The sequence below is a fragment of the Triturus cristatus genome, chromosome 9 (genome assembly GCF_964204655.1).
Source record: "Triturus cristatus chromosome 9, aTriCri1.1, whole genome shotgun sequence".
In the NCBI taxonomy this organism is placed as follows: domain Eukaryota; kingdom Metazoa; phylum Chordata; class Amphibia; order Caudata; family Salamandridae; genus Triturus; species Triturus cristatus.
The window spans coordinates 1,088,490,634-1,088,516,440 of record NC_140592.1 but is presented as its reverse complement, the minus strand read 5'-3'; positions in this window follow the sequence as shown (position 1 = coordinate 1,088,516,440).

Here is a 25,807-nt window from a genome sequence, read left to right as displayed (position 1 = left end):
GAAATGTTCAACAAGGCCATTGGCCTGTGGTCAAAATGGTGTGCTCTTCTGATGCTTCACATTAAGATGAATGAGAAAGTCTCGCTGTTGAGAGGTGGGCTGTTGTCAGATTTTAGGACTACAGGAACACCCCATGATGTGAAAATGGAATTTAATCTCTCGATGACTCTTCCTTGAGTGTTGGATGAGAGATCTTCTATCAATGGAAAGTGGGAGTATTCATCAAAAATCACTATCAGGTGATGACCATTGTCAAGAGTACCGAAGAAATCAACAGCAATTCTATCCCATGCATGATTTGGCAACATTGACATGTTTAAGGTATGTTGAGTAGTTTTTGATGAAAGGCAGTTGCATAGATGACAGGTCTTCTATTCTCTTTCAGCTCTTTCGTCGAGGTGGGAAACCAGATTTGGAGAGCTTGTTTTGTGGCAACGATTGCATGAAGTCACTCATGGTCCACTTAGTCACAGACACTCCGGAATAACAATTCTCAAACCTCTCAGGATAATGCCTTTTTGAGTACCAGACAGTTCATCTTTGACATTTCTAAACTTCTGGTATTTACTGCCAATGTTAAGAGGTCGAGTGTACTAGTTCCGAGGCTGATGTGCAATAATGTCTTTCAGTTTTACCATTTCACTATCTTGACGTGTGGCAGTGACAATTTGTTCCAATGGAATGACAGCTGGTGTGCTGGATTGAACAATTAAATTTATGTAGGCTTCAGCTGTCTTAGAAGGGATACCATGGCAGAGTAGAGGCACTCCTGAGATATAGTCAGCAGGGTTCTGAACTTTCCCTGGACAGTGCATAATGATGTAGTTGTATTTGTGTATTTGTAGACCTCAACATTCAATGCCAATGCAGGGAGGCATCTTTGCCTTTGGATTGCCAAAGATGGTCAACAACGCTTGATGATCCGTTACAAGAGTGAAAGGCTTCCCATATAAGAATTTCTGAAATGTTCAAACGCCTAACTTTTTTCTCAGGTTGGGAATAAGCATGTTCAGTTTGGAACGGTCCTTTGCTTACATATGCCACACTATGTCTAAGAACATTTGGATGTATGCTGTGCAAGGATTAAGACTAACTCAACTGGGCTAGCGTCAACAACAACCTCTGAATGAAGCTTTGGCTCAAAGTATGCCATTTCAGTATTGTTTTTGATAGCTTGTTTGATTCTCTTGAAACTTTGTTCGCATTCATGTAACCAATTAAATGAAACATTCTTTCTCATCAAGTCTCTCAACGTAGCACTTACGGTGGCAAAGTCTCATATGTATTTAGAGCGGTAGCTAGCCATGCCAAGGAATGAATGTAACATGGAAACTGGGACTGGCAGTTGACAACAATTGCACTTTGGCGGTGTGACAAATCAGGACCTATTTGCAGTGTCCCTCCCCCGTTTTCCCCCTAATTTTGACTACTAGACGCTGGTTGTCTAACGGAAATCTTTTATCAGTATATGCTGGTTATCTAACTCTGACTGTGCCCTGGGATCTGCTAATCAGACCCAGGGCCTGTGCTCTGTGATAAAAGTGCATTGTAATTTCGGATTTGGGAATAACACACCCCTATAAATCCCTAGTAGACATGAAGGCAAGGGGATTAAAATGACCTAGAAGTCCCTAGTATATATTAGAGCAGGGAGGTTTAGAGGCCAAGTAGATTCCCTGCACTGGAGTGTGCACTACTGTGATGCCTGCTGTAATTTTAAAAGCCATCCCTGCCTTGCAGGCTGCTTTTAAATTGAAATTGTATGCAAATTAGACTCAAAGTGTTATTCTCTTTCATTTGTACATATGTCACCCTTAAGGACTCCTCTAGGTGCCCCAGGGGTAGGGTACCTTGGAACTATAAGCAGGGACATTATAAAATATGTTTTATAAGCCCTGGTGAGGGAAAAATTGCCAATTCTGTTTTTCCCCATTGTAGTTAATGGCTCCATAGGCTAACATTGTAATATTTTATTTAACTATAAATATTGATAGGAGCCATATAAAATATACTTCCAGGTATCAAATTAATAGTCGAGACAAATCCAACAACATACCACTGTTAGATCTATAATAACTCATATAGAAAATAGATTATTAAATATTATTTCAGTGAGCCAAAATCCAGCTTTCCAGATGTTCTCTTCGGATGGGCCAGCTTGTTCCCAGGCTGGTCATGCTGCTTTATTAAGGTGTAAAATTCTCCTGTCAGGGAAACAATAGCTTTCCTGTTGGCCGAGAAGTGCAAGCTGCAGAGCAGATGGGAGGAAGTAGAGTAGTGTGGCCAAACTGGTCTTCAAAGGGGAATGACACATTAGGACAGCACATGCCCACCCCCACATCCTGCAAACACAACTTCACAGGAATCCCAGTAATTAGATTATGGAGAGGATTAGAAAGGGAGTGTTTAAGGGAGTGTTTAAGAAAATGAGCCACACCAGTAGGTTGGCTTAGCCTGATCCAGCTCCTCTGGAAAGATTTTCTCCAAGTTGGATTTTGAGAGAATGGTTCTTGGTGCGCCAAGAATGTGCCACACCTGGGAGGCGCCCTGTATCCCATCAGCCAGGGGTTACCTCCTGATTGACGCCCAGAAACTGTGAATGAATATGGGAGAGCTGCATAGCTCCTCAGATATGCTGCCTGAAGAGACAAGAAGAAGGACTGCCCTACTGGCTCCCTGGCCTGCACCAAGAGGACTGCACTCACCAGGACTGCAACTGCTGCACACTGAACGACTTTGCCTTACTGTGAAAATCTAATCAGCGGACTCCCTGCAAGCTACAGAGCCCACCTACATCATCTTTACCAAGAGTCCCCACACTGGAGTGGACTTTAAGGGTTTGGACAGGTGCATTGTGGGAATTGCAATGCAGACATCCCAATGACCATCTAGGAGATTCCACACCCTTGGTTTCCTGTTTTGTACACTTTGAATCATCAAGAGGAACTTCCGGAAGAAGTTCCAGAAGTTTGGAGCAAAATTTAGAAAAAAGCTCCATTAGGTGACTGACCCGACATCGAGAATCAAGCCAGCTACCATCAACCGGGTCCTGGCCTGGATTTCAGGTTTGTACCCCTGAAAGATCCAGAGCTCCAGACTTCCAGGATTTGACTGGGGTCTTGCAGAAAGTCAGGTCCTCGAACCCGCACTGAATCCGGCCTGACAAAGTGCCTTGCTTGACATCAAGGGAAAAAGCTGCAGCAAAATTACTAAGTGTAAAGGTAATATTTTGACTGAGGCCTCCAGTTTAGTGTATCCCATCAGGGCTCCATTGCGTTCAGCCTCAAACTTTGACTTTGTCCCAGTCAATCATGATCAGCTGTCCCAAAGTGGCGGTATATGTTTTAAAGTACTAGAAGATGTATATTCTTTAAAAATTGATATCTCTGGTTCCCTACATTGGATCTGTGTTGTTTTGGTGTTTGTTTGTTCATAAGAATATAATATATTATTATAAACTTGAGTTGGATTTTTATTGTGTGTTGTGTCGTACTTATTTAATGTAGTGGTGTATTTAAATGCTTTACACACCTGTCTCCTAAATTACGACTGCCTGCTCGTTTGCCAGGTCCCAAGGGTGGAACAAGGGGAATCATTTATTAAGATCCTGACTGACCCTTTTATTGTGTTTGTTGCCTTTTTACTAATGGTAAGTCACTACTTAGCACTACTAATGAACCACTTTCCAACAAGCAGGATAGATCGTCTCATGCCCCCATCAGAAAAGACATAACTTTGTCTTATGGAACTCAGATTTGTAGTCATTGAAAGTCAAACTTGCATCCGCAAGTAAACGACACACTTGCTCCTTCTGTATAGCTCCGAAAACCAATTATGTCATCACCATAATTAAATGACAGGCTGTTTGATACATCGAATGACATTTTGGAGCAGCTCTGCAGCTGTTGACACACCAAAACGTTGTCTCTGCTATTGGAACAGATGAATATGTGTAGAAAAGTTTGAAATGTACCTGCAACTCATCTTAAGTTCCAACTGATGAAATTCTTTATTCAAATCAAGGCGAGAGAAGAGCTTTGCACCATTCAATTGGGTTATCATGTTGGCGATGTGCGGACCTAGATGTTATTCTCGTTCAATTGCATGGTTCACTTTATGCATGTCAACACAAATGCATACAGCTCCTTCATTGTCCTTTTTGGACACTACCACTATGGGAGAAACCAAAGGTGCGGGACCAGTGGAACATTCAATGTTTTCATGTCTGAGCAGTGATTCAATTACTTTCAACAGTTTCCTGTATATAAAATTCAGTTTGCCTGTCCCTTTGAGCAATAGGACAGACGTCTTCATTAATGTGTAATTGCACTTTAATAGGCATGAGTTTTACTAATCCATGAAATAATGAAGGGAACTGACTTACTATTTTGTGATAAGCATTGATTTTATAGTTCACTGCTATCAGGCCATATCAGCAGCTGTGCTGAAACTGAGAAAACAGGCACTTACCGCGACACCTTGAGGTACATGTATTGATGCTTGTACTTTTTTTCTCTTGTGTTTCATTGTTACTTCAAATGAACCTCGACTCTTTAATGGCATTGATGCATCGCATGTATACACTGGTTTTCAATGGCTTAAGTCATAGCAATGGAGATATTTCATTGTATTTCTCCTTAGGCATTATTGATGCACCACCATAAATAAAAGATATTGAGCAACCGTTTACCTTTAGTGTATTCTTAGGAGAATGTTTGAATGACTGCGGTGCTTTTTCATGTCAACTTTTCTTTGACCTGTATTTTTCTTCACACGCAGCCAGTCCAACATGTGCACATTTTTCTGAGGTAAACATTAACATTACACAACCATCGTCTTCACCTTTACTTGATATAGATATTGAAGAACTTTTTGACAATGATTTAGATGACAATCGACTTCATTTGGTGTCAATTTGCCTCGATTGGTGAGATTGTTTGGCCTTGTGGGCATGTATCGAACAATGCTTCGGAAGCATACGAGCAGCGATTTTGTCTTCGCTCCATGATGCACTTACTTTTTCCTTCGCCTTGCAAACTGTCAATAAATGGTTCTCTTTCCCACAACCTTTGCAGACCTCTCCAATGGTGAGAAATGTACCACTGTGTGGAAATGAAAAGCCACACCTGAAACACAACTTCACATCACTCTGTGCCCCTCTGCTCTGTGCTTTGGCCTACTTTTTACCTTCATGAATGACTCGCTCTGGGCACCTCAAGCCTCCATGTTGGCAGCTTATCAATCGGCACGCTCTTCAACTAGGACAGCCATGAGAACTCGTTCATACTCAGAGGTTTTCTAAGCATTTATTGTCTGAATGAATCTGACAGATATCTGTCAGTAACTCTGAGGTGTATGGCTTTCTCATTACTAAATGTATTGAACTTACAGTGTATGATGAGCGTATCTAGTCTCTCAACAAATCTGTTGATGGTTTCACCATCTTTCTGTCATTCTTGACTGAAAATGTACCTTTCATAATCTACATTTGGCATTGGATTGAGCTTGAGATGCAAGACTTCTTTGATTTAATGGTATGTAATTTTTGTGGTATTTTTTTACATTACTTCTTTTACGCCTTTACCAGTGAGATTCACAAGGCACTTAATAATCTTCTTGTTATCTGTTTCATCTAGTGCATCAATGAAATCATCGAATGTCTCTATCCGAGCAGTATATCTGTCGCCAATATTAAGCTCATTGTCGGAATAGAATGGTGACAGTGGTTTCACAAAGACGGCAGCACTGTATCCATTGGTGGAACTCACTGATGTGGAGAATAATGTTCATTCTGACGCTGTTTGGTAATCTTGTTTATGCATACCATCTCTGAGGCCAAGCGACTTGCCGGACTTAGGGTCATCTTTGATAATTAAAGAAAACGTGACCTCTTTCATGGTCTCCATTGGAAAAGAAAACTTTCACGATTTTGATTGACTCTCTCGGCTCTCTGACCTTCAGACCTTGTTCTGTGTTCCACTCTGCATCTTTAGTGGTGTGCCACTTTGTTTATGGATGGCTACGTAAACATAACCCCAGAAGCTTCCTCAGGGGCCACTCCAACCATCCCTGTGGTATGATGACTCTCTTTACTCAGTTCCGGTAGGCATATGAGCATTTCTTCTATTTGAATTGCTTTGTTTGTAATCGTCTCTTTATACTGTCTGACACCTGGTTGATCTCTGCCTTTCAGAGCTTCTGTTTGCAGCGTTATCTTACAATTTGCTGTTGCTATTTTCTGCTCTTTTAAACCCTGGTGGCATCAGCCTTTAACATTATCATTCTGCATGATGTATGGCTTTAGGCTGCGTACCTCTCTTTGCACCTTCACAGCAGGTTCTTGACCAATGATGTGTACACATTTAAGTGAAGCTTTCATTATCATCAAAGCTTTACATATGCTGGAGTTGCGCTTTGAATCAACATACGACAAGCATCAGGAAGGTCCTAAACATCCAAGAGAGCAGGATGCATTGCATTTAAAAGGTTAGATGTATACTTTTAAGTGTTACATATCCTGGTAGTGAAAAAATCTTGAATTTGTTTTTCACTAATGCAAGGCTTACCTCTCCCATTGGATAACATTGAGTTACCTTATTACATTTAATAAGGGATAGCTTTTGATTGGGAACAAGTAAGAATGTCAAGTTTGGTGTCTAAGGAATTCTAATTAAAAATCCTCTTTAATGGTAAAATCTAATTTTAAGTCACAGTTCTGAAAATGTCTCTTTTAGAAAGTTGGCTTTTTCCTGTTCTAACTCTTTGGTTCTGGCAGCCTGTATCCTGGGTCCTTAAAAACCTAATTATTTACACTATTAGCATAAATAGCTAACAACAAGCTAATTATCTATAAATACAACATCATCATTATTGAATTACATTTAATTTACTTTACCCAACATACCCCCACAAAAAATACAACACACTCCTGAAATGTAATAAGAAAATGTTTAGCAATTAAAAAATGTATTTTATACTAATTAAATGTAATTTACTTACTACCATATACCACAACAAACCCAAACCCACACCTAAAATGTTAGTTATTATTTTATTACACACTTAACATCATAAATTATTATTTACTTAGAATTAATTTACTTCCCACCTGTACCCATATAAACCTCAAAATACACACCTAAAATAAAAAATATTATTTACATAATTAATTATCAATTAAATAATTAACAAAAATTAACAATTATTTATTAATTAATTTAAATTAAATTAATTCCCACCCTGTACCTCTAAAAACCCAACAACCAGCACATAACATTTATATTTAAAAATAACATTTAACACTATGAACTTCAATCAATCAATTAATCAGGGATCTTGTATAGCGCAGCTACTCACCCTTGAGGGTCTCATGGCACTGGGGGACATGGCTGCTAGATGGAGGATAATTCGAAGAGTGAGGTCTTGAGGTCCTTCCCGAATTGGGTCATCGACGTGGATTGTCTGAGGTGGAGGTGAAGGTTGTTCCAGGTCTTGGCGGTGAGGTAGGAGAACGACCTTCCTCCTGATCTGGTCTTTTGGACCCTGGGGATGGAGGCAAGGGCATGTTTGGAGGATCGGAGTTGTCTGGCGGGTATGTGGAATGCGAGGCGGTGGTTCAGGTATGCTGGTCCTTCATTGTGTGGAGCTTTGTAGGCATGAGTGAGGAGCTTGTAGGTGATTCTTTTGTTGACTGGGAGTCAGGGGAGTTGTCTGAGGTGTTGCGTGATGTGGCTGCAGCGGGAGATGTCAAGGACCAGTCTGGCTGCAAAGTATTGAACGTTCTGTAGTTTCTTGAGCTGTTTCTGGGTGACGCTGGTGTAGAGTGCATTGCCGTGGTTAAGTCTGCTGGTGGTGATGAGTGCGTGGGTGACCGTCTTTCTGGATTCTGTGTAGATCCATTTGAATGTCTTTTAAAGCAGACAGAGCATGTGGAAGCAGACCGAGAAAAATGCATTGATTTGGTGGTTCATAGTGAGTGATGTGTCAAATATGATGCCAAGGTTACATGCCTGGTGGTCAGGGTGGGGGGGATCCTAGATCTGCTGGCCACCAGGAGTCATCCTAAGCTGAAGGGGTGGGACCCAGGATGAGTACTTTGGTCTTGTCCGAGTTTAGCTTGAGGTAGCTGTCTTTTATCCAGGTGGCAACAGCCTTCATTCCATTGTGGAAGTTGGTTCTGGCAGTTGGGGGTTTGTTAGTGAGGGAGAGGATCAGCTGGGTGTTGTCGGCGTAGGAGACGATGTTGAGTCTGGGGCTTCTGAAGATGGCTGTGAGGGGGGCCATGTAGATGTTGAAGAGGGTGGGGCTCAGGGAGGAACTCTGGGGTACTTGACAGCTGATCTCTGTGGGTTCTGCGAGGAACGGTGGTAGTGTGCTTCACTGAGTCCGCCTGGTGAGGAAGGATTGGATCCAGTGCAGAGCCTTGTCGGGTATGCAGTAGTTGTGGAGTCTTGTAATTAAGGTGCAGTGGGAGATGGTGTTGAAGGTGGCTGAGAGGTCCAGTAGGATGAGGGCTGCGGTCTCGCCCCGATTGAAGAGGGAGTGGATGTCGTCACTGGTGCCAAGGCGTGTGGTTACTTTGGAATTCGGATTGGGAGGTGTCCAGTATGTGGTTCACTTCAATGAACTTATTGATATGAAAACCACCCGTCAATTATAACTACCATATGACACAGATACCACATCCTGAGTTTGTTGTTGTGTTTATCCTTTGGAAATCTATCAGAACAGTCAATCGTATTCACATAATCTAAACAATTGTTCTTTTTGGTCAAATTAGTGTATTAGGAAGATTCCAACAATTTTTTAGTGTGAACAATCTAAATATTTGAGTGATAAGTATGTATGGATAGGTGGATGAATATAGCATGTATGTGATTTAACTATTTACTTCTCTGTTATGAACTGTATATATTGAATTAATAGAAGAAAATAAAAAATATTTTTGTATCTTTCTAATTTAGATTGTCAGCTTTTCTCACTTATCTATTTTTACCATTTGTGGTTATTTGAATATATTTTGAAGTTGCCCTAGGAATTTCACAGTTTGGATCCAGTGGCTAAGAGGTCTAGTAGGATGGGGGCTGCGGTCTCACCCCAGTTGAAGAGGGAGTGGATGTTGGTGGTGGTGCCGAGGTGTGTGGTTACTTTGGAATTCATATTAGGAGGTTTCCAGTATGTGGTTCACTTCAATGAACTCGGAAAATTAAGCATTGATGGCCTTCTTGGTGACCTTGGCTGGGAAGGGAAGGAGGGAGAAGGGTCTGAGGTTCTTGAGGTCTGTCAGGGATTAGGACGGCTTCTTCTGCAGGGGGTTGATCTCAGCTTGTTTCCAGTCATCGGGGAAGGTGGTGGTTTTGATGGAGCAGTTGATGGTGCAGCAAAGCTGGGGGGGTAGATGGCTGCACTATTGAAGATGTGGTACCGGCTTGACGAAAGCAAGATACACACAGTGATGGTTGTTCCAGGGGAGTTCAGTGGTGTGCCTGTAGCTGATGTTCCCGCTGGCGGAGAAGATGGGGTCGAGCATGTGTCTGGCTGTATGGGTCAGTGCTGTGACTAGCTGCTTGAGCCCGATGTTGGTGAGCTTCTCCAGATGGAAGGTGGTGTTCTGGTAACTAGGGTTGTCCATGTGGAAGTTGAGGTCTCCAAGTTGGATGTAGTTAGTGGAGGCGACAACCTGGGGTGTGATGAGGTCTACGATGGTGTTGGTGAAGGGATCGTTATCAAAAAATAGGGGGGAAATAGAGGTTAACGGTTAGGTTCACCCTCCAACAGTACATGTATCATAAACAACCTGAGCTAGTCAAGTCAAAAGAACCTAACCTAAGGGAGGTTGGTGAAGGGATGTCAGGGCCGGGGGGCCTGTAGATGAGTGCCACAGAGGGTGGTGTTGGGTTTGGTCCGGATCTGGAAGTGGAGATGTTCCATGGTCGTTGAACTGGACCACTACAATGATGCTGGTGCAGGACCAGGCTCCACCGGCATGATTATGATGCCGGCGGTAGCCAGCCTTTCCGCTGCGGTGGAACTGCCATGTAAAGGCATGCAGAGAATGTCTCCGGGGGGCCATTGTGGACCCCCAATGTGTTGGGGGTGGCGTGGGTGCACTGGGACTATAATGTCCCTGTACCAGGTGGCAAGCACTGTGCAGTGCCTGCCACGCAGTACAGTGACATGCATGACATGCTCCTTTTCACACCGTGGCGGTGCTGCTGGCAGCAGCAACCGCCGCAATGTTAATGCCTGCGATCGTACCGTCGTGGTCGGATTCCGGCTGCAGAGCATACTAATCTGACCGGCGGTTATGCCGCGGTCCTTCCGGGTGGTCTTTTCCCACCACCGTGGCGGTCGGGCTGATTTTCCGACCGCCATCCTAATAGACCCCTAAGTCTTTGTAATCAAAATTAATAACTTCGATATTTTAAAAATCTATATTACTTATCGTAAAATCGATATCCTTGACAATTATATTTTTGCTGATGATATTTCCATGTCACAATAGTTTTGACTCAATATTTTTGCATGTCGATATTTCCAACTTGATATTTTGTCTCAACCACGCCAAGTTTTCACATGCTTGTGAAAATGCAGAGTATGAAGCAATGCTAGCAATGTGTAACAGGAGCATGCGGGAGCCGCTTCGCCTGGTGCACAAGCATCATTGGGACCACAAGCCCCAGGAGTCCTTGCTGCCGCGCCTGGAGGCGCTACTGCTGACGCAGCCATCAGCCCGCCCAGGGGGGCTTATTTAACTGCTTGAGGCTCCCGGCTCGCGGGACGCACGCGGGCGTTCGCCGAGCGAAGCCCGGGCCAAGGGCGGGCCCGTCCTAGCCCGTCGTCGCCCGGAGTAGGCGGGGCTGGGCCAGGCCTCTTGATCATCACTACTTTCCGTCTGGTAGCAGTGGGTGAACAGTTGGGTGAGTTGTATGCTGACCTGTATTGGCGGCAGCATCCTAAAAGTTTGAAACTAATGATCTCATTTTGTTCCTGTACTATTGGGTAAAGGACTCATCATCGTGTGGCCATATTTTATTTTTTGAGAAGATTGTATTCCACTTCATATTGAGGCAGAGACTAATAATAGTACGAGACTCAGAATATTATTCATTTTATAGGGCTGATCATGGGGAAAAGGAAATTAATGGACAGTAATAGTGGTACTGGGGGAGGGGGATAGTGGCAGAGAAACAAAGGGGAAAAGGGTGAAGAGGTCTCTGAGGCAGAAGGCAACGGTTAATAATTATATTGTGGATAGAATAGATTTGCTGATTAGTGAATGTGAGGATATTTTGACTAGCAATACATCTGCACAAGCCTCAGGTATCGAATCAATTCCTGACTCACATCATTTGCCTAAAACTACCACATGTCAGCAGATTATAATCCCCGCAATGTTTCACAAAACTAAAAGGGGAGATACCGTAGAGCCACAAAAAGAAGGATCTGCATCCTAGAGTCAAGTTATGGGAGGGAGTAAGGTTAGCAGTTCTGTGGCTGAGGTGATTTTGGTTTCTTGTACAAATAGGTTTGCACCCCTTACTGACTTACATGAACATGAAGGGGTGGGTGTCTGTCCGAATAACTCCCTGTCGTTGCCAGGTAGTACCCCTCTTCCATCCCACCCGGATAATACCAATGATCTCCAGGGATTGCCCTCTCTTGTTAGGGAACTAAAAATAGAGGTAGCATCTGTGCGTGCTAAATTGGTAGAACTGACCGTAAAGGTTGATCTCTTGACTCAAAGGATGGCTTGTCCCATGGAAAATCCAAATTGCAGGGTAAAGCAGCCTCAACTACCTAAGTTGACCCCTAGATATGAGAATCACCGAGATATACCATCTGAGGGTGTACGGAGGGAGTATAATATTCCACATTGTCAGCTGATGGGAGAAGAAAATAGATCTACCATAGAAGTAGATGGCCCCTCTTACGCAAATGCTCTAAAACCACAGTTTCCACAGTCGAAGTCTAGACGTCCCGTCAATTTGGGTGCAGGGGTCCCCTTAAACAAACAAAGACACCAAGGTTCTACATTGCTGGGCACTGATTTGCACCAGGAGCCAAAAATGTATATGATTAATGTCCCTAAATATGATACTGGGAAAAATAAAGAAAGTGCAGATTCCCTTACGAATAAAGCAATCCATTGGATTCGCCATGTTAGGGGTTGTCGTTCTATCATTTGGGAAGTCATTTCTAGAGCTCGTAGACTTTCCTCCAGGACAAACCCTTGGGATTCCATAGAACTACTATTAAGGGATCACGCCTTGATCAAAAATGTGTTAGCCTTGGAGTTTCGCACATCTTCCCCAGATTATTCTTCAATACAATTTAGATGCTTTCCTTTTGCAGCTGGCCAGGGCTGTTCTGTGGGGCTAGGTGTTCGCCCATTAGATGGACCTTCATCTCTTGATTCTAATGATTGACCGTTAATTGAGTTGCAGAATGTTACACATCCTCAGAGGGCTCTTTCTGACACTATTCACTATTTCAACGAGGTGGAATGCATCATGAGCTCTCCTTTCATTGATATCAATGTGCCGGTTTTTAAGGAAGTTAAAGAGGTAGCTATTGACTATGGTACTCCATCCTGGATTGTCTCCCCTGCTAATCGCATACTGTCATCAAAGAGAGTTATTGAGTTAGCTAGTTTCCAGTGTAGCCCATTGAATGATGTAAGATCTTCATGTCCAGCTAGAATCCTAAAGACCAGATTATCTGTGTTATCATGGAATATAGCTGGACTAAGTTCTAAGATTATATCGCCAGAATGGCAATCATTTGTTGGACAATACGATGTTTGCCTGTTTCAGGAAACCTGGGCATCTGGCTGAACCCTATCTGCCGTCTTTTGGGCACTCGTAATTGCGAGGTTGCACTTAGATTAATTTGCACTGAAACATGGTTACCGCTGCTTATAGCTATAGCCACATTTTTAGGATGGGCATGGATAATTAGATCAAAGGTGATTGTGGCATTATAATCTGTGAACATTCCATTGTTTACCTTCCTTTTCCATCTTTTGCACATTGGTATATATTCAAGAGAAAATGTAATTGCGGCTCCGTAATGATTGAAAATGGTTTGTTAAATTTTCTACTATTTGCACATTGGTATATAGTCTCGTGTGGACTCTATGAATGTTATCATTGCTGTTTTTATTCTTTTTTTATTTCTTATATGGGAGGAAAAAAAATTCCAACCTTTTTTAACAAATGTTTTTTATAATTAGTTATTTATTGTGTAATGGATCTTGCTTTTATGACTAATCGTCGAATAAAGCTTTTCATGACTGACTGTAACAGGAGCATGCGCCATAACATAGCAGCTGCCACCAAAAATGCACGTTCACCCCATCTCGCCTTTCTAAAGTGTGGAACAGTCCCTTTTCTCTGACCAGCAGATCTTAACTGTCTACTAGAAGGATACCAGTTAAAACAGTTCTTAAATAATAAGAGCCCTGCTGGTTAAGGTCCTTAAAAACCAGTCACAGCACTTTGAAAAACAGCCTTTTCCTCACTGGCAGCCAATGAAGAGTCCACAGCCCCTCCCACGCGATAGATGTTTAGAAATGTCCAAAACCAGTCGTGCCAATGCATTCTAGATAGCCTGAAGTTTACTAAGGGAATACTGGTTGGTGTTCAAATGCAGAGCGTTACAGTAGTCAAGGCAAGATTTATTAGCGCGATGACCACAACACTCTTTGCTCCTCGGGAGGGAAGGGAAAGATCTTTTTCAGGCACTTGATGATCCAAAAACAAAAACTCACAGTCCTTTTAACCAGGGTGTTATCGAAGATCATCCCCAGGTTTTTAGTGAAGGTTTTAGGAACAGATAGTGAGCCACATGTCTCCCGCCACCAGCAGTCATACCAAACCGAGTTCTTTGCCCTGAAGATCACAATCTATGTCTTATTAGCATTCATCTTGAGCCAATTCTCCTGCATCCAGGTACTGACGTGCCCCATACACTACCTAAACGTGTTGGCTACACCTTCCCAATCACATGATATTGAAATTATGATTTATGTATCGTCCACAGTGGGCAATACCTAAAAGCTGAAGGAACGTGCCAGTTTAACCAGGGGGGGCCACATAAGTGTTGAACAACTTGGGACTAAGCGAGGAGCTCTGCGGAGCACCACAAGGGAGCTTGGAAACATTTAGCTCTAAAGTCTTGGCAGCTCACTTTTTGAGTCCTATTTACATGAAGATGTCTTGAAGATTGAGGTCAGAACCCCTCACCATACACTGATGCAATCTTTGCACCCATCACATGGGAGGGATGGTATCGAAGTCTGAAGATAAATCTAGCATAACTAGAATAGCCATGCCTCCTTGATCTACTTGGAGGCGAATGGAATCTGCCACTGCGATAAGTGTAGATTCAGAGCTGTGGTTTATTCTAAAGCCACTCTGTGAGGAATCTAAAGGCACAGAATCTGTAACAAAAACAGTGCTAAATCCTGATTTACATCCCTCTCCAGGATTTTGTCCAGTACAGGCAAAAGGGAGATTTTTCAAATCTCCTGAATCTCAATTTGGTTTCTTTTTTCGGGGAATAAAAATTGCTTCTTTCCAGCTCAGGAGATACACTGGGTATACCGAACAGTATCTGAAATGAGAGGAATGAACACATTAAATAATTAACTGGAGCAATCCACATAAGGAGGGCAGGAATACATGAATATAACACATAAGGGATAATGTACAGCTAGTTATTACAAGAAGTAAATCAAGAAAACCATAGTGATGAATGAATGTCAGATTGAAGAAAGTTTTGAGGTATCCATCTCTTTTCCTCTGCACATATTGATAAAACATTGAAAAAACAAGGGATCTTCATATGTCATAGTTTTATTCTTGGAAGTCAATTTGAACAGCAATGGATTTAATGTCTGAGTCTTGCACTCAAAGAGCGAAGAACTGGTCTCATGTCTAGGAACCGTTTCCTTTTATCCGCTGTAGCATTTGCAAAATCCTGTGCAAAAAATAACTGTGATCCATACAATGAAATTCATCCTTTGTCTTAGCAGCTCTAATAACTTGAAGATGGTCAACATATTCTAAGAAGTAAAGAATGATTGGATTTTTGTGATGACAAAGGATGATGATAAGAGTGTCCAAATCTATGTGCTCAAGCAATGGATACAAAACAACACCTGGTGCTGTGGACAATGCACACCAGCAAAGAAATGAGAAACTGAATGTCAACTTTTAACAGTATTAGTGTAATGATATTTAGGAGTAGATATTTAGATGTTTATGCAAGGTGATGTTTTAATATTGATAATCCACTATAAAGCTCCAGTTCTTATGCATTGTTAATGTGTTAGCTATATTTGAATTTCTAAGCCTTCTTCATCCTCTAAACGCAATTATGACTTTTGAACCTCACTTCCTATGAAATTCAAAGCAAAAAGAAAGATATAGGGATTTTAATGAGCAGTGCAATTGCATCCACTCATAAGATCCAGAGGTAACCGACAGTTTATGTCAGAATGATTATCCTGTATCTCTGAGAAGAACAGGCCTGGCAGGATCCGACTCAGGTGGCTCAGTGAAATAATACATCTTCCCTAGGAATCTCTGGCTGACAACATGATCACTAGTTCCATTGGTTTTACTCAGTCTTTCATCCTTATGCAATTGATAAAATGAGTACCAGTGAGTTGGGTACAACTAAATATCTGTTATTCAAGACCAAGATGCACCAAGGGGAGAATTTGAGATTTACAAATATACATGTTATGTTAGGATACAATCATAGGTGTGAGAACTTTGTCCTGATGAAAAACCATCTCCAATAATCCACCAGGGACGGAGTGATTTTTAAAGTATATGGGTTCACTACACTCCCAATCAATATCCAAAACCAAAAAAGAGAGATCTCTTTTTAAAGACTGATCTAGCCTCTCTTTAAGAAAGTTGTGGGGGAGTTGCCTTAATTGTGTAAAAGGACCTCACCCACAAGTAACACTAGTGGCACAAGTAACACTAGTGGCATGCTTCATCCTTGAGCCCTCTCGTCTTCACCCATGATACCTTCTGTACCTGGAAGGGCTCTACACTGTATAACAGTGGAGCTCTTTCTTTGAACTGGAGTGGGATCTATTAAAAAAATTCCCTGCAGATGTACCATATCATGGGAATTTTTGGGGGGTATTCCATAGCAAAGTTAAAAACACAAACTGGTGTTGATGGAGGTTCAATGAATTTTCACATCAAGAGGGCTACATGATTCAGCCATAGAAAGTCACCAGAAAGGTTGAATGGCTTTCTTCAGGACCAGGGCTTATTTAGATCCTTAATTTGTATGTGTTTTAGACAGAACAATATTTGTGCAGTCAAATATTTTGAAGCGAGCTTTAGGTTATGCATGTCTTACATACCAGTATTAAGGCACTTCTTCATTGGTACATTTCCAAATTTTGACTGTAAAGCATCATAGACTTAAAGTGGGCAGACTTTATTGTCACACTTTCATCAAGGGAGCTTGCCCGCAGAGGTCATAAGCGTGTCCCTAATGTCCTCGGTGAAGTATGCCACCAGTGTTACTCGCGGGTGAGGGTCCTTTTACACAAATAAGGAGCCCCCCACTACTTTCTTATAGAGAGGCTAGATCAGTTTTCAAAATGAGTTCTCTTTTTTTTGGAGTTGGATATCTATAAAACCATCTCCCCCATAGAATTTGGATCATTAGCCCAACAGCTTGCAACCTCTGGAACTGTTATGCTATGCAAATATTATATTGCCGTAGTTACCATGTTTTTTCTATAGGAAGGTAAATGGTATTTTGTGAGAGAAAATCAATTGGGCTGAATCTAATTTATAGTCAACAGTCCGAAAACAATGTATAGGTTTTTTTTTTATAAAACTGTCTTATCTCTGCTAATTTGCTACTGAATCTAATACACAGCATCCCCACTGAAATATACATCAAAAACATAAAGAAATCTAATAATAATGGTAGTAATCCCAATGAAATATCTTCGTGTACGGTGTTAGGATGCTTTCTGAACTGCAAGACTGGCAATTACAGCTGTGCTGTGTGCATCCCTTCCATCATATTAATTTATGGTTGCAATTTGCATCCCGATGATAGCGAAAAGGCTTTAAAATTGAATCAATACCCTCTAAAGTAGGCTGTTCATACAGACAATAAGTCCCTGCGTTGAGACAGCTTTTTTACTGTCACTCCTTCAGCAAGAATTTTTTTTAGATATTACATTTATCGACAATTTGATGGTGGAATAAATACACAATATGATCACATTTAAATGTATTGATCAATTTCATGGATGAGCTCCGCGTGATGGTTCTATACGGAGTTTATAATAATGGACTTCATATATTTATAGCTAGAAATGTACACTCTCGCAGAGTAGCATTTGGGAAGGTGCCTGTAAATCAACTTTATGGGATGTTATGGCTTCAGTTTTCATCCATTTCCAGTGCTTTCCGCAGTTAACTGAATATGTTTATGGCTTAGACAGTTTGTAGTCTTATAATGATGTTCTCAGTTTACCATGGTAGATATAATGTTGTTTCACTGGTCGCACAGTTCAAAAAGGAAGTACATTTAGAAGAAGCTCTTACTTCATGACTGATTTTAAGTTTGTTTATTGATTATGAACTAGTGCTATCAGATTAACTAGTTAAGGGCCTGATTAACAGTGTCCTTTGTTGAATATGATGTGTTTAGAATTTTTCACATGCGATCATTATCGCCAATTCTGACTTGGCCTGGGTATCTACTTAGTGGTAGTGTTTGGCTATAATTTTAGCGGGAAGATGTTGATTATGGGGTGAGTTGGAATTTAAGACATGAATTTTTAACATCATGTGCAATATATAAAATTTGTATGCGGTTTAAAAACACAGCCTAACATGAATGTTTTGAATTTGTAGAGAACCCCTGACGAAGGGCCAGGAAAGGCCTGAAATGCATTGGGTTGTAATGATCAACCATTGAGGATTACCTATGTGCACTCGATGCTTCTGAATAAGGCCTGGATTGGCATTTCTGCTGCATTTAGGACATAGTGAAAACGTAAGCGCCTCTCATGGGACAAAAGGACAAGAAATGAATAAAGAGAAGTTTTTGATGAAATATTTGGTGAAACTGGAATAATTTGTGGCATCATTTGTTATGCGTGAAGCAATGCTGTGCGTCCGGTCTGGGGTGTTACTTCTCTCCATTTATCAAAACGTATAAATATGTGCTCCTTTGACGCAGAAAACTGAAAGGGGTGTTCCATGGGTGTTGCTGGGGGCGTTCCCAGCAACATCTATGGCTTTTTGATACTGCCCCAGATTTACGAGAAATTGTAAGTCTGAGGCAGCGCCAAAAACTTACGCCTTGCTAGAGGAGGCGTAAGGGAGGCACAAAGGAGAGAAATATCTTTATTTATCCTCGTTTTTTGCTCATTCTATGTGTGCTGCATTCTGCAGCACACATAGAAGGCGGAAAACGCCTCTTGTGATTGTTTTTGTGCAGGAAGGTTTTCCTTTCTGCCCAAAAATAATCATCCCCGCAAATGCAGGCCCCTTGCACCATGGTGCAAAGGTGCCTGCGTTAGTGCACGGCAGCCCATTGTGCACCGGCGCAGGGGAAAAGGGCAGGAATGCACCATATCTAATGGATACAGCTGGCCCTTTTTTTGTCCATAGGCCAGAGCAGCAGCAAGGCCTGCTGCCTAGCCCTATGGCAAATAAGCTATATATGAGGCCTAAATGGTGGAGCATATTCACAGTGGGAGCAGTGGGGGACCAGTTTCTTTAGAAACATTACTCCTAGACAGAACAGGAGTTGTGGAGGATGATGGAGGAGTAATTTATTTTCTTGGGCGCATGCTATGCTGGATTTCTACAAGTTTTTGCTGAGAGGCCTAAAACAAGTATACCCACTGAAGGGCATGGACAGAGTAAGTGGTGGTGGAGCAAGAAGAAACTTTAGAGGGGTGGTGGTGGTCCTGAAAATATTAGAACAGCACATTCCTGAGGGCCATGAAACTTGCTGCCACTGAATATTTCCTGAGTGGGCCTATGATGATAGTTATTGTCTGCAAAGGAAGCATTTTGACCTGCTCGTTCACTGCTCTGCAGCCGATGTGTAATCGTCCGCCTGATTTGATGGTCCAAGTTTTCTCACGTAATTCTCGTTTGGAACTGGGAATATCTCTGTTATTAGGAAACTCTTCTTCTTTCTGAGTAAGTGTGGGAAAAGGCAGCAAAGGTATGATTTTTCAGGCCTTTCCGCATTACTCATCTCTGTGAATTGATAGAGATCTTATCCGGCTACCTTAGTTGATCTTATAGGAACGCCAGTCCTCAACTCCATTACACATTAGGAGGCACAGTTACTATTATTTGGCACAGCACGGCGCAGCAAGGGAACATGCTGCGCTGCGTTGTGTGAAAGGGAGACAGCAGAACTGCTCCATATTTACAAAGATAGGGAGCATTTCTGTGGTCTCTCTGTGCTCGTGCACTGTGCACCAACACAAGCACCCTTGCGGCACAAGTGCAAGTAGTGCCTGCATTACGAGCATGATTGTTTTGGTGCAGGAAACAACCCTTACAGGCATATTCCTGAAGACTGCCTCACACATGGGAAGAGGAAGTAACGGGTAGAAATAAAGTTATTTCTCCTTGTTATGCCTCTGCCAGGTAGGTGCACCACTTTGGCCCTAATCCAGGTTTATAAGTCTTTGTAAATCTGGGTTTGTATCAAAATACATAAGTGGATACATGGGAACACACATGCTCTACCCATGTAACACCTACCCAATACTTTATGCAATGCGTTGAGCTGCTCATATTTATTTAACCACGCAGAGCCCTGCAAAGTGGCTTTACGTGGGCTTGGTAAATGCCAAAAACAATACTGTGTTGTGGCTGCAGTACAAACGTGATGCAACCCTGATGCAAACCATAGCAAATCTGGATCTATATTTTTCTCTGTTACCTGAATGTTTCTTAATGCTGATAGCCACAGTAGGATATGCCCATGTACTGCACAATGTAATAATGACTCTTGTGTGATAAACATAATCAAACTCTTTACTGAAATCTAGTTAGACTGCATTTATCTTCATACCTAGGGCTAATTACCTCTTCTCCTAGTCAACTAAATCAATCTTGTTTCCTTACCTTGACCTCCTGCTTGCAAATTCATGCTGCGTGCGGTTCGTACAGTCCCACAGGCCCCAAAGAACCCTCCTCTTAGAGTAACTGCTCAAAGACAGAGTTTAAGTTCACGGACCTGTAGTCACATCTGTCATAAATGATTCCCCGTTGTCCTCAGACTCTGGTGGTTTAAGAAAGAATTTTATAAATTGCAGGTATTTTTTTCATGTTATCAGATCAATCAATGATTTAAATGTATAGTTTAGTAGTCTTCAATCAATCAATCAGTGTTTGCAAAGCGTGACTTCTCACTGATGATGGTCTCAAGGCACTGGGTGGGGGGGGCTGCTGACCTGTCCTTGGCCACAGAGATTCAGTTGAAGAGCCAGGCCTTGCGATCCTCCCTGAATTGGGTCAGCAACGGGGATTGCATGAGAGGAAGGATGTTCCAGGTCTTAGCGGCGAGTTTGGAAAAAGATCTTACACCGGAGGAGTTTGAAAGTGACTCTTTTGTTGACTGGGAGCCAGTGGAGTTTTTGCAGGTATTCGGTGATGTGGTTGTGACGGGGGATGTTGAGTACCAGTCTGGCTGCGGTGTTTTGAATGTTCTGTAGTTTCCTAAGGAGTTTCTAGGTGACACGGGCATAGAATGCATTGCTGTAGTCGAGTCTGCGGGTTATGAGTGGGTGGGCAACAATCTTTCTGGATTTTGGTGGGGATCCAACTGCAGGTTTTTCGAAGAAGGTGAAGCATGTGGAAGCATGATGAGGAGACAACAGTGATCTGGCAGTTCATAGTCAGCGAGGAGTCCACTATGATGCAGAGGTTCCGTGCGTGGTCTGTGGTTTTGGGGGGATCCTAGTGCGGCAGGCCACCTGGAGTCAGCCCAAGCGGAGATGGTGGGTCCTAGGATGAGGACTTTGGTCTTGTCCGAGTTGACCTTGAGGGAGCTGTCTCTCATCCAGGTGGGGCGACCTTCCTCCCGTCATGGATGTTTTTTCTGGTGATAGTGGGTTCATTGGTGAGGGAGAGGATCAGCTGGGTGTCATCGGCATAGGAGACGATGTTGAGTCCATGGTGTTGTGTGCATTGGTGTTGATTCTGTCTTGGAGGGCTGTTTTCTTTCTAGTTTTGAGGAGGAGGTAGTGTGCGGTGATGGCGGCTTTGAAGGCTGTGTAGGCTTCTGGGGTTTTGTTGTTTCCCCATCTTTTCTCGAGCTGTCTACAGGTGCGCGTAGACTCTTGAAGAGTAGGGTGGTGAACCAGCTGGCTTTCTTGGAGTTTTGCTTGCTGGGTGCTTTCTTGAGACGCGCCAGAGTGTCGGAGCAGTTGGAGAGCCATCGGTGGAGTTTGTGTGCTGAGGTATTGGCATCTGTGGAAGCCCAGTTACACTTCGAAATGCTGGGAATGCTCAGTGCCAAATCTGCCTCGTCTGGATTCCACCTCAAGCCTCTTTCTCCTACCACTCTACATTTATTGTCTTTTTAGCTCACTCTTGCAGTTCTCTTTCATTCTTGCATTTTCTATTTGTCACTATTTCTCTATCAGTATCTTCCTTCTTTCTCCATTCCTCTCTCTTACTCTGTGTCAAGATTTGTTAATGAAAACTAAATCTTTCTCCAGTCCAAGAATGAGTGGCGATGCATAGCTCCTGCAAACACTGGCACAAATTAAGCATTTACTTTTTATGTATGAGTGGTTCCTAAAAGCTGGTATACTGTGTTATTGTGCGCTCTTATGTTGACCACAACCTTTGTTATTATAACCCTTGTTCTCCAATGCTATTTACATGAATGAATTTTTGAGCCAAATATTCTGCACATGCCTCAATATACACTTAACTGGACACTGCATATGTCACACCTACACCTTATCCCACTGTAGTGCCTTCTTGTAATATGACTCATTCTAACTAACCTGCAATATGACCCTCTGCGAGCTGTAATACTCTTGTTTAAAAAAGATTGGCCCCTTTCTCTTTCCCTACAGTGCATCCATTGATGTGCTGTGATTCTCTGCCTTTCCATTGCTGAAAAACCTGCTGCGGCCTTTATACGGCATGATATTTTTGACAAGAACAAGTAGGCAGAAATATGTAGTGGCGCTTAAATACGCTTTTACAAAAGTTTCTTTCTGACAAAAATGTAGGCTTGGGCATGGCGTGCTGTGGTAATAAAGGCTCCTGTAAATGTACTTTTATTGCAGTTGAAAAAGGCATTTATATTTTTCAACTAGCAGGGTGCTAATTTGGCCTTCTGTATTTGCAGCACAAATGTATATTTTAGCTCACAATAAGAGACTGCTGCTGAGTCCCAAAGGCTGCTAGTTAATTGGGGCCTTGCAGCCACTACTGAAGAGGGTGGAGAGAGCCAGAAGGCTACAGCGGCATATAATATAAGGCATTTATGATATTACAGAAAGGTCACATATAAAGACTCATATTTATTTGTTAGTAGAACATTTGACACCATAGCCTAAGGTCAAATGTTGGAGTGATGTTTGAAAACTTTCCGTAGTCTCTCTTTCTAGAAGTCTCTAGGAAGCAGCAAACGTCACATAACATCCCAGAACATAAACTGAATCCTATCCATTATGATTAGGGCTCCCTGTTTTCCGTTTTTACTGATTTTTACAGATAAATGCAGACAGAAAACCATTTATTTCCCTTTCTGTATTTATTTTATAATGTGGATAAAAAAGGAAATTGGGTTGTTTTTTTAGAGATTCTAAATTCTGTCAATCATGTCTACCAGGCCAATAGCTCTGTTGATCGAAAGGTAAGGGGGTCAAAAAAATAAAGGAACTTTAGTAAACAGCCTTAAACAGCAATAGATATACTCATATAAGAAAACATGCACATTTTAATATCAAGGTTGTGCATATTTTATCATCTGTGTGTGTTTATATCCCTGAAACCTGTTAGTCGTTCAGGCATGAGTACATATTTATCGGACAAATAAATGTAGAAATATACTCATTTCAGATTCATTTCTTCACAAAACCCAATAATAAATATGGATAAATACAGATAAAATTAGCAAAAAATAAATATGGATAAATACAGACGGAAATGCCCAAAAAATAAATACCATAAAACCGGGAGCCCTAATTATGATACACAAATCACACCAGTAAGCAAGTAAAATTAAGGTAAAAAGGCAACCAGATCGCTAAGAAACATTCTTAAGACAACGCATGAAGTATGGGCCTTAATCTTAGTAGAAAAAAAGAAATATAAGATGACCACAGGTGCTTCCTTCCTTCTTTTTTTTCTGGAATTCTACGGGCTGAAGGAAATGGTGAGGTCCTGGTACTTCAATAAAAAGTAGCCTAAGAAGGCTGAAGCAAAAATGAGTTGTGTACAAGAGCCATGCATCTCTGCAATTGCAAAGACGAAGGGTTCACAAATTAATTTGATCAATTGACCTAAACAAGAAAATCCTAGTGATAAATTTGTACAACAAGCTTAAATCTCAGGTAAAGCTACTCGGTATATAATCGTTGTGAACCAGGTCTGGAAATTCAGGAATATCACACCTCAGCAGGGAGGTCTGCACAGAAAGTAACAGGAGTCCTTCCCTGTACAGAACTCTGCATTGACCTGCAGTGGCGCAACACAGATGAGATGCTGTCGCCGCAGACTGTTATCGGTCCCTGAGTCTTCCATTTCTCACAGATATTCATTGGCCTTGGCCTGAATCGGGCGCTCTTGAAGGGCTGGGGCCCCCCCTGCTTACGTCACGCCCCAGCTGAGCTGTGCAGATTGCTATCACCTGTAATCTGCATCTACCTTTATTTGTGACATCATTTGTTATGCAGATGATTTCAAATATATATTCAGCTTGAGCATGAAAGAAAACAGAGGAATGGACTCTGGTTGGTTCAGACAGGTCACTAATTAAATATAGACTTGAAAGCAACGGACCACACGAGTGTATGCAATGAAGATTGGAACAACAGAAAATATAAATATCACCTCAATTGACTTTGGATACTATTTTGCAGGGTGCAGCTGTAGGCAATGTTGCTTCCTCCCCAGCTCGGGGGCACGCAAATGACCACACCACACATGGAGCGCTGTAACACGTCTTTAGTCTTCTGCATGCAACCATTAACCGAATGCTATATGTCATAACCTTTATTGACCACACCCAGATATTGCCCAAATGATTACTTAACTTTGTTAGGAGTCCAGCAAGGACCACAAGGGTCTTACTGCACATGATCACACAACACTACATCTCCCCTTTTGTTAAATAAAAAGTACAGGTAACATATATACATTAGACTTCCTCAATAAGTTGTTGAGGTGCTCACACTAATTTTACAGATTGAGTCATACGAAGTGAAGGAATTGCACTTTCCTTTTGGCATCGTACATGTAGACTCCAATGCTTGACTTGGGTACTTAGGAGACTTGTCTCACACGTGATGTGCGGAGCTAATGAACATCGAGGCAGATGCTTGAAATGCGAGGAGTCTCTCATAATGGACTTTTTGGGACTTTGAGTGGATTCCATATGTCCTTTACTTGTCATGACGCTCAATGGATCATCATCAAACAGAGCATCAGTCTTGCGCTTCTGCTTTCGTTTGACTAGAACCCGGTATCCGTCTGCGAAAACCGTGACCCAAGCACATCTGAGCTTATCTGCATAGTCTTTCATCTTGCTTTCAGAAGAAGTGCTCGTGACTCAAATCTCATCAGTGTCTATTGCTCGGCCCATGTTCCATTGTGGCAGCATTGTTCCAATGGCTCTACCAAACAGCAAGATGGCAGGGCTTTCAACTGTTGTAGAATGGAGAGTTGACCGATAGGAACAAAGGGCTGGACATAAGGGTGACCTGACATTAATTTCTCCCAGCACAGGAGGCTTAACCATTTCCTTCAGGGTGCCCATATAAATTGTTCAGTCATTCAATCATTTGCCTGAGGCCAGAGAGGTGTGTTTTTCTGATGCTTGACGTTCAAGTGACTAAGAAAGTCCTTAAACTCTCTGCAGGTGTCAGATTTGAGAATGGAGGGACCACCATACGCCCCACAAATATCATCCGGCCTCTTGATGACTTTGCTATGGGTGGTCGATGATGTCTTCCACTAAGGGAAAACATGAGTACTCATCAACAACTAGTTTGAGATGATGTCGATTGTTTAAGGGTCCAAAGAATTCAACTACAATTTTCTCCCATACTTGCATAGGAAGGTCAGACATATTTAGCAGATACTGTATTGTCTTGGGAGATAAGCAATTACACAGGTGATATGATTTCAGTTCCTTAACGACTCTTTCATTAAGGCGAGGGAACAACACGCTCTGAGGGCTCTCTTGGTGGCTACAATGCTACAATGTCCTTTGTGTGCCAGTTCAATGACTTGTTGCCTTCAGCACTCAGATATGACAATTCTCGAACTTCTTAGTATAAACCCTTCTTGAGTAAAAGAAAGTTCTTCCCTCACAGTTTGGAATTTTTGCCATTCAACATCATCTGTGAGAGGTCGATTATGGTTTCTCCATGACGGTATTGCAATAATATCCTTGAACGTAAGCATGTGTCAGTCTCTGTTGGTAACAGCAATGATCTGCTCAATGAATAGAGCTGCAGGAGGTGATGAACTTTACTATGAAATGTATATACTCTTCAGCCATTTTGGAAGCCACTTTTGACACTGCAATG